Source organism: Elephas maximus, chromosome 6, assembly GCF_024166365.1.
Source record: "Elephas maximus indicus isolate mEleMax1 chromosome 6, mEleMax1 primary haplotype, whole genome shotgun sequence".
NCBI lineage: Eukaryota > Metazoa > Chordata > Mammalia > Proboscidea > Elephantidae > Elephas > Elephas maximus.
This window is the reverse complement of record NC_064824.1, coordinates 96,235,988-96,247,919: the sequence shown is the minus strand read 5'-3', so window position 1 is coordinate 96,247,919 and position 11,932 is coordinate 96,235,988. Positions and strand designations below refer to the sequence as shown.

Sequence of the window (11,932 nt, the reverse complement as noted above, 5' to 3'; positions counted from 1 at the left end):
ACCGCAAACAAAAACAAAACTAGGATTTACAAGAAGAAAACACAGAAATTATTTGTTTATAGTTCACCAGTAGGATTTTATTATAGTTTGGATGAACTCTGAATGTTTTAAATATATACATTCTGCATGAATAACATCAACAGAAAAACATTTATTTTTATAGCCTAATAGCTTGAATATATTTCCCACTTGGGTTCTTCTAAAATGCCCTTACTACATGAAAACCTCAAGCAGATAGAATAAAATTTTAAAGGTTTGCTAGACTGTTAAAATTCAATGTAAATTGAAGTATAGGAAGAATTTTAAAGCTGAATTTTAACCTGGCTCAATCTCTCACTCCAGAACAGCAAAATTTGACTGCTGTTTATTACCCATTAGGTTGAAGAATCACACTGCTCATTTGACAAGTTTACAAGGTTCTAGCTACTGAACTGATAAACCCCAAGCAGGTGGACATGGAACCTATGTATCTGAAACATCACAGGATGGTGCAGGGGGCCCTAAGCAGGGAGAGGGGACTGAGGGGCTCTTCCCTTTTGTTTCACTGTAGTGACTCGGGCTAGTTACTTCACTTTTCAAAATTTTCCACTTATCTATGAAAACAGCCATTGGACTAGCTGATAGCTAAGGTTCTTTCCAGATCAATTTTTTTTAAAGCTCTAATTCAATACATTCTCTCCACACATACACAAAACTGAAGACATCTTATTTTTATAATCTATGACAGCTGGAAGTAAAATAATTGTATCTTAGCAGATTTTTTCCACTGAAATTTTGAAAAGAGAAAATGTAAGCTTACCATTTCAACATAATTATACCATTTTTCAATATTAGTATTGTCTTAGTCATCTAGTGCTGCTACAACAGAAATATCACAAGCAGATGGCTTTAACAAAGAGAAATTTATTTCTTCACAGTAAAGTGGGCTAAAAGTCCAAATTCAGGGCATCAGCTAGCTCCAGGCGAAAGCTTTCTCTCTCTGTGGGCCTTCTCATCAATCTTCACCCAGACTAGGAACTTCTCCACACAGGGACCCCAAGTCCAAGGAACGCACTCTGTTCAAAGCACCGCTTTCTTGGTGGTTTGAGGTCCCCCTCTCTGCTCCCTTCCCCTTCCTTTTTAATCTCTTGAAAGATAACAGGTGGGGGCAAGCCACACCCCAGGAAAACTCCTTTTATATTGGATCAGGGATGTGACCTGGGTAAGGGTGTTACAATCCCACCCTATTCCTCTTTAACATAAAATTACAATCACAAAATGGAGGACAACCACACAATACCAGGAATCATGACCTAACCAAGTTGACACATATTTTGGGGGGACACAATTCAATCCATGACAAGTATCATCCTTTATTACTCATTAGAATTATTAACCCATACTCTTTTTTCTAGTCCCACAATTAGAAATTTGTCTTCTTAATTACAGAATCAGCAGGAATCATAAGAAAAGCTAAAAGCAGAAATATATCTGAGATATAATGATAATCAGTTTGTCTTCCTAAAAAATACTGAAGGCAGAAAGTCTAATTTTTCAAAGTATTATATTCCAGTGTACAAGAAGATACTTCAGTTATCAAAACAATAACAAAAATTAACATTCACTTAGTACTATTTGTAAAGCACATTCAAATGCATGATGTCACAAATCTTCTCAACAGCTCCATGCGGAAGTATTGTACTTACTCCACTCTACAGTTAAGGAAACTGAGGCTTCATGACATTGATTGTCCAAGGTCATAAGGCTAGAAAGCCTCAGACCCATGCTCCAACCCCAGGACTTTTTACTCTGAATTTCTTGTTCTCTCTCCATGCCATTCGCCTCATAAATCCTTATTGCTTCAAGTTAAGCCCACTTTCACCTGATTTAAAATATATGGCTGCTTATAGGAAACGCTGGTGGCATAGTGGTTAAGTTCTACGGCCGCTAACCAAAGGGTTGGCAGTTCCAATCCACCAGGCGCTCCTTGGAAACTCTATGGGGCAGTTCTATTCTGTCCTATAGGGTCACTATGGGTTGAAATCGACTCTACGGCACTGGGTTTGGTTTTGGTTTGGCTGCTTATAGGCACCATAAACAATAAACTGGGGAAAAAAACATTCGAAATGCATATGACAGAAGAGGGCTAATTTTCCTAATATATAACGAGTTCTTACAAATTAAAAAATAAAAAGCCCAACAACTCAATAGAAGATTAAAAAAAAAATTTTTTTCTTTTTGGAGAGAAATATAACCAGCGTTTACTAAAAATTCAATGCAAAAAGCTTCAAAACATTTGAAAGAAATGCTCAATCTCACTCAGTTAAATAAATCCAAGTAAAAATATTTTTTCTCACTATCATATTACTAAAACTTAAAAAAAAAATTGGTCATATGCTAAACTGACCTTGGTGTAGGGAAAGAGGCACTCTCATTCACTATCAGTTGAGAATGCACTGGTTAAAACCTCTTTGGAGCACAATTTTACTGCATCTAGCAAAATTAAAAACATAGCCTTTCATCCAGCAAATCCATTCTTAGGAATTTATTATTTATTTTATTTATGTGGGCAAAGAAAAAACAATGTTCATCATATGAAAGAATGTTCCTAAGGGCATTGGCTATTACAGCAAAATACTGAAAACAACCCACATGTCCACCCAACAGGTACCTTGTACAGTGGAACACTATACTCCAATACAAAAAGTAGAGCTTCATGTTAATTTTTTTAAAAAAGAAGAAAAGCAGAATATTATGAGATCACACACTCTCACATCCAAACTGGTATGTACTTAAAATATTTCTCATGGACTCCAGAGTTTCTGGAGCCATGGAGGCTGGACACACCCCTGAAAATATTGCCCTGAGAATATCTTTAAAACTTAAGCCAAAAATACCTCCTAAAGTCTTCTTAAAACCAAACAATAGTGTAGTTCATCTAGTAAAAAATGTCTGCCTTGAACATTTAGGAACTATCTATATGGGGCAGTGAGCTTATGTTAATGGGGAAAGAACAATTCAGAAAAGGAGGGTGAGAATGGCTGTACAACTCATAGAAAGTAATCAATGTCACTGGATAGTACACATAGAAACAGCTGAATTGGTGTATGCTTTGCTGCATATATTCTCAACAACAACCAAATAAATTTTTTTTTTAATGACAATGTTTATATAGATACATATATATATATATATATATGTATTTCCAGAAAAATATTCAAGAAATTTCCCTGTAAAAAAATGAAACTAAGGACTTGGAAGTCTGGGTTGGGATGGGGACTAAACCCTTCTTCCTTTTTCTTTCTTTCTCTTTTCATTTCTTCGTTTATATTTAATACTGTTTGAAATGTTTACTTGCATGCCTAGTGGTGATTTGTGGGCATTGGCAGCTTCCAAGCCTTCACTCAACTTGGTTGATGTGAAAATCCAAATAAGTAATATACGTTAAGACATTTTGCAAACTGTAGAGAATATACAAACCTAAGGCACTCTCATCATTTTATTACATACATTTCAAAAAGACTTTTCATTGTCACAGCACCTACTGCTCCTGGCTAACCCAGTAAGCACAATTCCTTAATAAACACCTCTTGATGGACTGATGAATTCTTTATCATAATGTCAATATCCACCCAAGAGCTAACACCTTCAAGCAATACATCTCAAACTTCTTCATAAAATCACCCCTAATGTCAAAAGATACTAAGCTGTCCCCTAGGGATCTAGGAAGTGTATCAAAAAAATCCTTGTAATTTTAATATGTCCATACATTTTTGGATAACAGAAAAAAAAATTTTTTTCTCACAAACCTTCAAGTAAAATTGGCACTTTAGGAAGACGCACTACATTTACCTTGAGGCCTTCCCCCAGGGACTGGAATACGCTGATTTGAAGAGTTTGACTTTAAAGGATGTGGGTTAACATCTTAGCAGAAGAAACGTTAAACATAGGGTGAAGAGCATGTAGAAAAAGGACAGGAAAAAGAATGTGGGGTCAGATACTTTGTGTCACTTTATGATTTAATCCTCAGAATTACCATCCTTTCAACAAACTATTTAACTATTGGAGCTACAATCCCTTACTCTCATGAAGCTGTAGTTTTTAGTTCTGACAGGTACTTAAAATTGCCCTTCAAGAGCAGGGTAGAGGCATATGTCAAGCACTAAATCAAATATAATTAGATAATAGGACAGAGCAAGACTTGGGCATGAGGTTAGAAGAACTACTTTAGCCAGGGTGGTCAGGGAAGGCCTGCCTGAGGGACAGATGTTTGAACTGAGATCCGAACTGAGGGGAAGAGTGTTCCAGGGCAAAGATCTGAGGTAGCACATACTAGGTATGTTCAAGGGACAGAAAGGTGGCCTCAGTGGTTGGAGTATGAGGACCTGTGGACAAAGGGTAGAAAATGAGTTAAGAAAGGCAGGGGCCAAACCATGTAAGGCCTTATAGTCAAGACAAGAAGGTGACGTTTATTTTTATTAATATAGGAAGCTGTTGGAGGGCTTTAAGCAAGAGAATGATACAATTTCATTTATTTTTTTGAGAAAATCATTCCATTTGTTATCAAGGCAATGATCAATAGGAAAGCAAAATGAGAAATAGGGAGACCAGTTAGGATGCAACAGAAATAGTCCAGGTAACAGATGATGGTGACTTGGATTGTGGATTTAATAGTGAAGATGGAGAGAACGTTCAGATTTCAGGATATATTTTAGAGCTATGGGATTTGTTGATAATTTGGATATGGACTATAAGGAAAAGAAAGGATTGATGGATGAATCCCAGATTCTCACACTGAGCAGTTCAGTGGATGGTAGTACCATTCATTAAAATGGGAGGTGGAGGAGAGCAGGGTCTGTTGTGAACATTGTACCTGAGATTGCTGTTACTCAAATCTCACCCTCCACTTCTTTCTAAGTAACCGAATCCCAATTTTATTCCAGCTAAAAGACTACATTTCCCAACCTTCCTCTACTGCTATGTGAAGCTATCTAGTTAACTTCTGGCCAATAGAAATAAGTAGAAATGTGGTATAGGGCTTCTAGGAAAACTGAAAGAAAAGCTGGAAGTTGTACCTTTTTGCCCTATGTCCCATCTCCCTTCCTGCTGCCTGGAATGAGAAAATGGCTGCTGCACTAGTGGCCATTTTGAACCAGGAGATCACCTTGAGGATGGAAGTCACATGCTGAGAATGATTGATCAAAGAGTTTAAATGGAAGCTAAGTTGCTAGTGATTTCATGCAGCAGAAATCCATGAAATTCACCAAGTGCTAGACTGCTTAACTGTGGGTTTCTTATTTAAAAAAAAAACAAAACTCATTGCCATCGAGTCAATTCCGACTCATAGCGACCCTATAGGACAGAGTATAACTGCCCCATAGGATTTTCAAGGAGTGGCTGGTGAATTCAAACTGCCACTTCTTGGTTAGCTGCTGAGCTCTCAACCACTGCACCACCAGGGTTCCTGAGGTTTCTTATAAGTGGAATAAATTCTTATGTGTTTACTATTGCGTCTTCTGCCACATACAGCCAAACCAAATCCTAAGTGATACAGAGAGGTAAAGATACAAATGATATACCTATTAAATATCCAAATTAGGCAGAGTTCCCATTTTAAGTATGAGAAAACTAAGTGTCAGAGAAGTGACTTGCTCCAGGGCAAACAGCCTGTTTGAAATAGCGGCAAAATTAAAAATGAAGGTAGTCTGATTCCAAAGTTCATGTTTTTACACTATACCCACCCTGTACTGAAAAAGAAAAGGAGAAGAAAGAACACCAGAGTCAAACGCTGCCCATGGCAGAATCACATGTACGGCCAGTTCTGCACATGCTGTCCCTAAATAGCCCTGCTGAGTCTGACAGAGGCAGAATCATCTCCTATGTGAAAGCATTACTATTTATACGATTTTGGTATTGTATCATACTTATTTTTTTTAAGGCAATACATTTTTAACTGTATCATCTGATCCATTCAGCCCTAAATTTATTTCTATTGTATTAAAATAGTACTTGTTTTTTTTTTTAGTACTTATATTTATAACGGTTCCTTTTTACTTTCATGTACTCCCTTGAAATTAAATATATGCTAAGCTTCATTCTGAATTCTTGCTTTATACTAAGGTAATTTTGGATTCTAACACATACTCCAACACCGAACCAGGGACTTTCCTTACATGACTCATCAATTATGCCCCTTACGGAATAAAAATAAAAAATTTGCCTGAGATGCTCCCAACACCAATGGGTCTGACTAGCAGTTCATCTTGACCACATTTTCACAGTTTATTGATGATTACCTCACATGGCAGAGAAACAAATACTTTGCACAGTAAAAACGTTATGCAATCTATCATTCCTTCCTTGATCTACCAGGTCTGTCGCCTTAGGTAAAAACAGCTTGGGGGCAGTGTCTGACCTTCTCTTCACAACTGGAAAGGACAATCAGGATCTATAGCCCAAGGCTGATTCCATGAGGCAGAGGTCAGACATGCCTCCTCTCTCTGCCATCCTTACTAATTCTGACACCAAGTGTCCCTCCCACGGCACTCTCTACTGGGTTTGATTATCCATTGCAATGGCCACAGAGAACTCACAGACTATACTCACATCTAAGGGGTTTATTAGGGAAGTAACAGTTATAATTAAGGCTCAGGAGCACTCAGGATACAGTTCTTTCATAAGGATAGCCTCTCCCCAGCTGCACACCTCTCCATGGCCCTCTCTGCCGAAAGGCACTCAGCTTTCTTTCTCCGTGGGCCAGAAAGCCCACCGAGCCATCTCCTATTGCTGAATCACTCCTGCTGGTCTCTCCTTCGGGGCTGGCGGGGTGGAGGGGGCGGGGGGGTGGTATCTCCCCGCCTTTGCTCTGGAATTGGCTCTCTTTTAAGGCAAAACTGACCAATCCCCTTGGTAGGCCACAATTACCCTATCACACAATCACCTGGGTGGGAGTTACAAGACCATGGCTATAAAGGCCACACACAAAAGTAATGAATCCATCACACCTTTTAAAAGAAAGAAAATCCAATTAGTGAGGAACCTTGTTTCTTATAAGATCAGGCTGACTTCTGGCTGTAACTTTAGGTTTTTTCAAGTATTTACAAAGGAAGAGGTTTTTTTTGTTTTGTTATTTACTTTCACATTGAAGTATAGCATTAAAAAATACATACCATAAAATGCATAGATCTTAAGTGGACAGCTTCATGAATTTTTATAAAGTGAACACATTTGTGTAAGCACCACCCAGATTAAGAGAGAGAACATACCCAGCACTCCAGAATCCTCCCTTGTGGTCCCTCCAGTCGCTACTTATCCCCCTACAAATGTAACTACTATTCAGACTTCTGACTTCACAGATTTGTTTCATTTCTGTTTGGACCTGACATAAATTAACCAATGCAATATATACCTTTTCACTTAACATTATATTAATAAAAGTCATCCATAGTGTTGGAGGTAGTCATACTTTATTCTTTTTCATTACTACATAGTATTCCATTTATCCATTCTGTTGTTGATGAACATTTGGATTTTTTCCAGTATTAGTGCATACTAAGAATATTTTCATTTTGAGTTTTTATTTTTGTTATTTTGTTATTCCTTTATTCATGTTGTTGTATTTGTATCTGTAAAAATTACATTGCCTATAGATTTGAGAATAATACATCCAAAGTAAGCACACATGCTTTGGCTAAAATGTATTACATCCAGTTCAATAATCTGAGCAAAACTCCTGTGAGAACTTGTGCAATGTTGGGAAAATAACGAAACTATTGAAAAGGAGGTATAGAAAGCTTAGGAAACAGGAAATATAAAATAAGGACAGACAGTAGGATCAAGTCCTTCCTATGTATTTTCAAGTTCCCAATGAGTTAGATGACCACAGTTTGGCTTTTAAGTTGTGACATTTACTGCCACTAAGACATTTCCTCAAGATGCACCCATAAGGTTGGATGTCTTTTTACTAAAATGACAGTCTTTGGCATGCACCTTCATTTCTTGGAGCATACTAGGGCTTCCTAGTAATGGGGTGACTTCATGTAGTAGGTAGAGAAGCCCTTTAATATTCCATACCACACAAGGATTCACAATAACTGGAAGCCGTAGCTCCTTCTTCACTCTGAGATATTAAAGACTAACAAATTTTATTAAATGTTTAAAATATTTATAATTTTGGGTGTGGGTCAGGGTGCCTAATCTTTTACCCTTTTCTAACCCACTCTCGTTTATTTATTCGAAACCTACCTTCTTGTTACCTAATGTGTACAAGATTCCGTGCTAGGTGCATGGGAGGTTAGAAAATATATAAACATGAAATATTTACAGGTTAAGTGGTATGTATCTAACATTTGCTTCCTAAAAATAAGGAAGGTAAGAAGGTGGGGTGTGATGGGACAGAATTGGCCATGAGTTGATTAATTGTTGGAGCTGGGTGATGAATATGTGTGGGTTCATATTGCTGATTCGTCTGTTTTGCCTGTGTTCAAATCCTCCATAATAAAAAGTTTAAAATAAGAAGAGCTTTCAAAAATATGTAAGACAGTCTCTGACCTCAAGGAGCATACAGACTAATAAACCAGTTGTCATAGAGTCGACTCTAACGCATGGTGATCCAATATTTATCACAGTACAACTATGCTCCATGGAGTCTTCAATGGCACATTTTTCAAAAGTAGATCACAAGCCTTTCTTTCAAGGTGACTTTGGGTGGACTCGAACTTCCAAGCTCTTGGTTAGCAGCTGAGTCCATTAACCATTTGAACCATGCAGGGATTTCATAAAAACTAACAGAAGAACTAAAATATGCACTCAAATAGCCAACTGGAATTTAAAGTGGAATCTGGTAGTTATGGAGGCACCCTGGTGGTGCAGTGGTTAAGCACTTGGCTGCTAACAGAAAGGTGGGCAGTTCAAGCCCACCAACCGCTCTGTGAAAGAAAGATGTGGAACTCTGCTTCTGTAAAGATTTACAGCCTTAGAAGCCCTATGGGGCAGTTCTACTCTGTCCTATAGGATAGTTATGAGTTGAAATCGACTCGACAGCAATAAATTTGGTTTGGGTTTAGCAGTTATAAATGTCACCATTGGCATTTTTAAATCAAAGTGGCATACCCTAAAAGAAGTGACTCTCTGAGTCCTAGAGGCTAAAGCAGGTCACAAGTTTGGTAGCCGTGGACACACTGAAAACTAGATCTCTTGACTGCCCCTCCTCCACCCCGCTCTCTCTTTCAATTAGATTGCTGCTATAAAATAACTGCAACACTGAGTGGTATACAGCAGATGCCATGAAACTATTCCAAACTGACACATAAGAATTAAGGCAAAGGAAACACTACCGGGAACTGAAAACTATGGGCTTGTTCCCAAATTGTGCTCTGCCCACAAAGCTGAGAGGACTGGGGAGAATTCTATACCTAAGCGCCAGTTCTTTTGCTAAAAGCTTTATCTACATTATCCCAGATGTAACTGTTATTTGCATGGCTGTTTGGTTAACCTCTACCTCTCCCAAAGTCACTCGTTTCCCTCACAGCGTGCTTATATCTAAACATATTAGCAACAGAAATACTAGCGGCTGATTATCCAATCACTATGTGCTGTCAGACATGATATTAGAGCATTCACTATATGCCAAGAACTATGCTGGGAGTTAGGTATACTGCAGAGATGAGCACAGTCTCTGCCCTCAGCGAGCTCACAGGCTGGCAGAGCAATCTAAATTCCCTATAGCTCCAGATTCAGACTGCCTAACCTTTAAAAGGTATATTTCTACGTATTTAGACATTTTCAAGTGTATACAATTAATTAAAGGAAATAAACCAGTATAAGGTACAGTTCTATTCTAACAAGTAAACCATCAGGCACTAACAAAGAGAAGGCAACAGCTGCCTATAAGAAGACAAACTGTTAAGCATTGGTAAATGTTTGCCTCTGACCATGATATCTATACTTTGAATATTTTCCCAAATGATTTTCCCGTAGTGGAACTATATGAGTGATTTTTTTGAAGAGTCACACATACAGCAGCTATATGAATGACTTTAGGGATTCAGATCTGCAATATGAACCCCCAAAGTCCATGTTTTAGTCCTTCTAGAACAAACTCAGCACCTACTATATATGTACTTAATTAATATTTCATGAGTGAAGAAATAAAACCAAATTCATAGACTATTAATGTTCCACTTTCTTCTGGACATAAACGTTTTTCATCCTAAATCCCAGTTGCACTAGATAAAATCTTAACCAGGTATATTCCCAACTCTTTCAGATAAGAGAATAGCTCTATCCTCTAGTCTTTTGAACTAGATTTTCCTTTCCCCTTATATATTAGAAAGAAGTTTCAAATTTTTTTCTTGCATTTTCCATTGTCTATTAGAACATCTGAAAGCAAGTAAAAGTATAAAATAACTTTAAAAAGTAGAAAAGCAGGGAAAAAAAATTAACTCTCTTAGGGTATCCTGTTCTTAATTGTCACATAAAAATAGATGTCTCCTCTGTTCGGTCTGAAAAAAAAAAAACACAGAAAAAATATAATCTGTAATCAGAACACTCAAAAATATTTCCAAAAACTTCACTGTTGGAGAAAACTTAGCAAGGTATAGTGATTTACTCAAAATCCCTCGGTTGCCTTCATGAGAAAAGAAAGAAAGAAAAAAAAAAAACTAAGACACCCTTTTCATTATCATTAGATCACCCTCCAGCTCAAAAATAAGCATTGCCAAAAATGACTTATAGGTATAAAAAAATGCTGTTGATTTAGACATTCATAATTTCATGGAGCTTTTATTCTTAAGGTTGGGCAATAACTATCTTTCTCATTAAAAAACATATATCCATTTGCACATTATTATCCTTTGAGTTTTTATGCATTCTATTACATTGCTAGTCTAGCAGTATATGGAAACTCTATGGGGGAGTTCTACTCTGGTTAGCAATATATAAAAACTAAATTTTTTTGAAAGAAATGTAATTGCTCAAAGTTAACACACACTTGGAAAGTTTTTATTTTTTCTTTTAAAAATTAAGTACTAATTACTTTCACATTTATGACATTACTAAGCACCTCACATTTCAGCCTGTCTACCATGGATTGAGAGAAAAGCAAACAAATTTGTCTTGAAAGAACTACAGTCAGAATTCTCCCTAGAAGTGAGGATGGCGAGATATTGTCTCATACACCCTGGACATGTTATCAGAAGGGACCAGTCTTCCTGGAGAAGGACATTATGCTTGGTAAAGTAGAGAGTCAGTGAAAAAGAGGAAGACTTTCAATGAGATGAATTGACACAGTGGCTGCAACAATGGGCTCAAACAGCAACTATTGTAAAGACGGCACAGGAAGGAGCAGTGTTTTATTCTGCTGTGCAAAGGGTTGCTATGAGTTGGAACCAACTAGATGGCACCTAAATTAACAACAACATCTTAAATTGCAAAATTTAGTGGGGAAAAAATTTAGACCTTTAAGTAGCAAGACTAAGGCCAGCTCTCCACCAAGCTGAATATGAGCTTTGGTAAAGACTTCCCATCATCCCAGAAAGGCCTGTTTGGAAAAGCGGAAAGGAAGGCTACCTGAATTTGTCCAGTACTCCGTCCTGACCAAAGTAATTGAATATTTAGAAATTAGAACTCTCTAGCATCATGAATTAAAGAAACAACCCAAAATCTGCTAAATTTCACCCAGGATTTAGATTATTGTGCTTCAAAGCATAAAGAAATCATAACACCTTAGGACTCTACATGTATTGATGCCGTTTAAATGAATCAATTGTTTTTCTTAAAGCAAAGAATCCATGTGTCATGACCAAATTCCAAAGCCAGCATGAACAATTTAGTTAATGTCACTAAAATGACAACTTCAGACCAGCTTTGGTAGACAACTACAAAAAAACTGGATGCTTGTAAGGAAAGATAAGCACTTCAGGCATTTATGTTCTCTTTATTTGTACTCCTTTCC

General features: G+C 37.3%; 1 protein-coding gene across 5 annotated transcripts in view; it reads right to left on the bottom strand.

The window, feature by feature from the left end:
* Positions 1–11,932, bottom strand: part of PLCL1 (phospholipase C like 1 (inactive)) — a 499,112-nt gene that overhangs the window by 288,706 nt on the left and 198,474 nt on the right. The window lies entirely within an intron of this gene.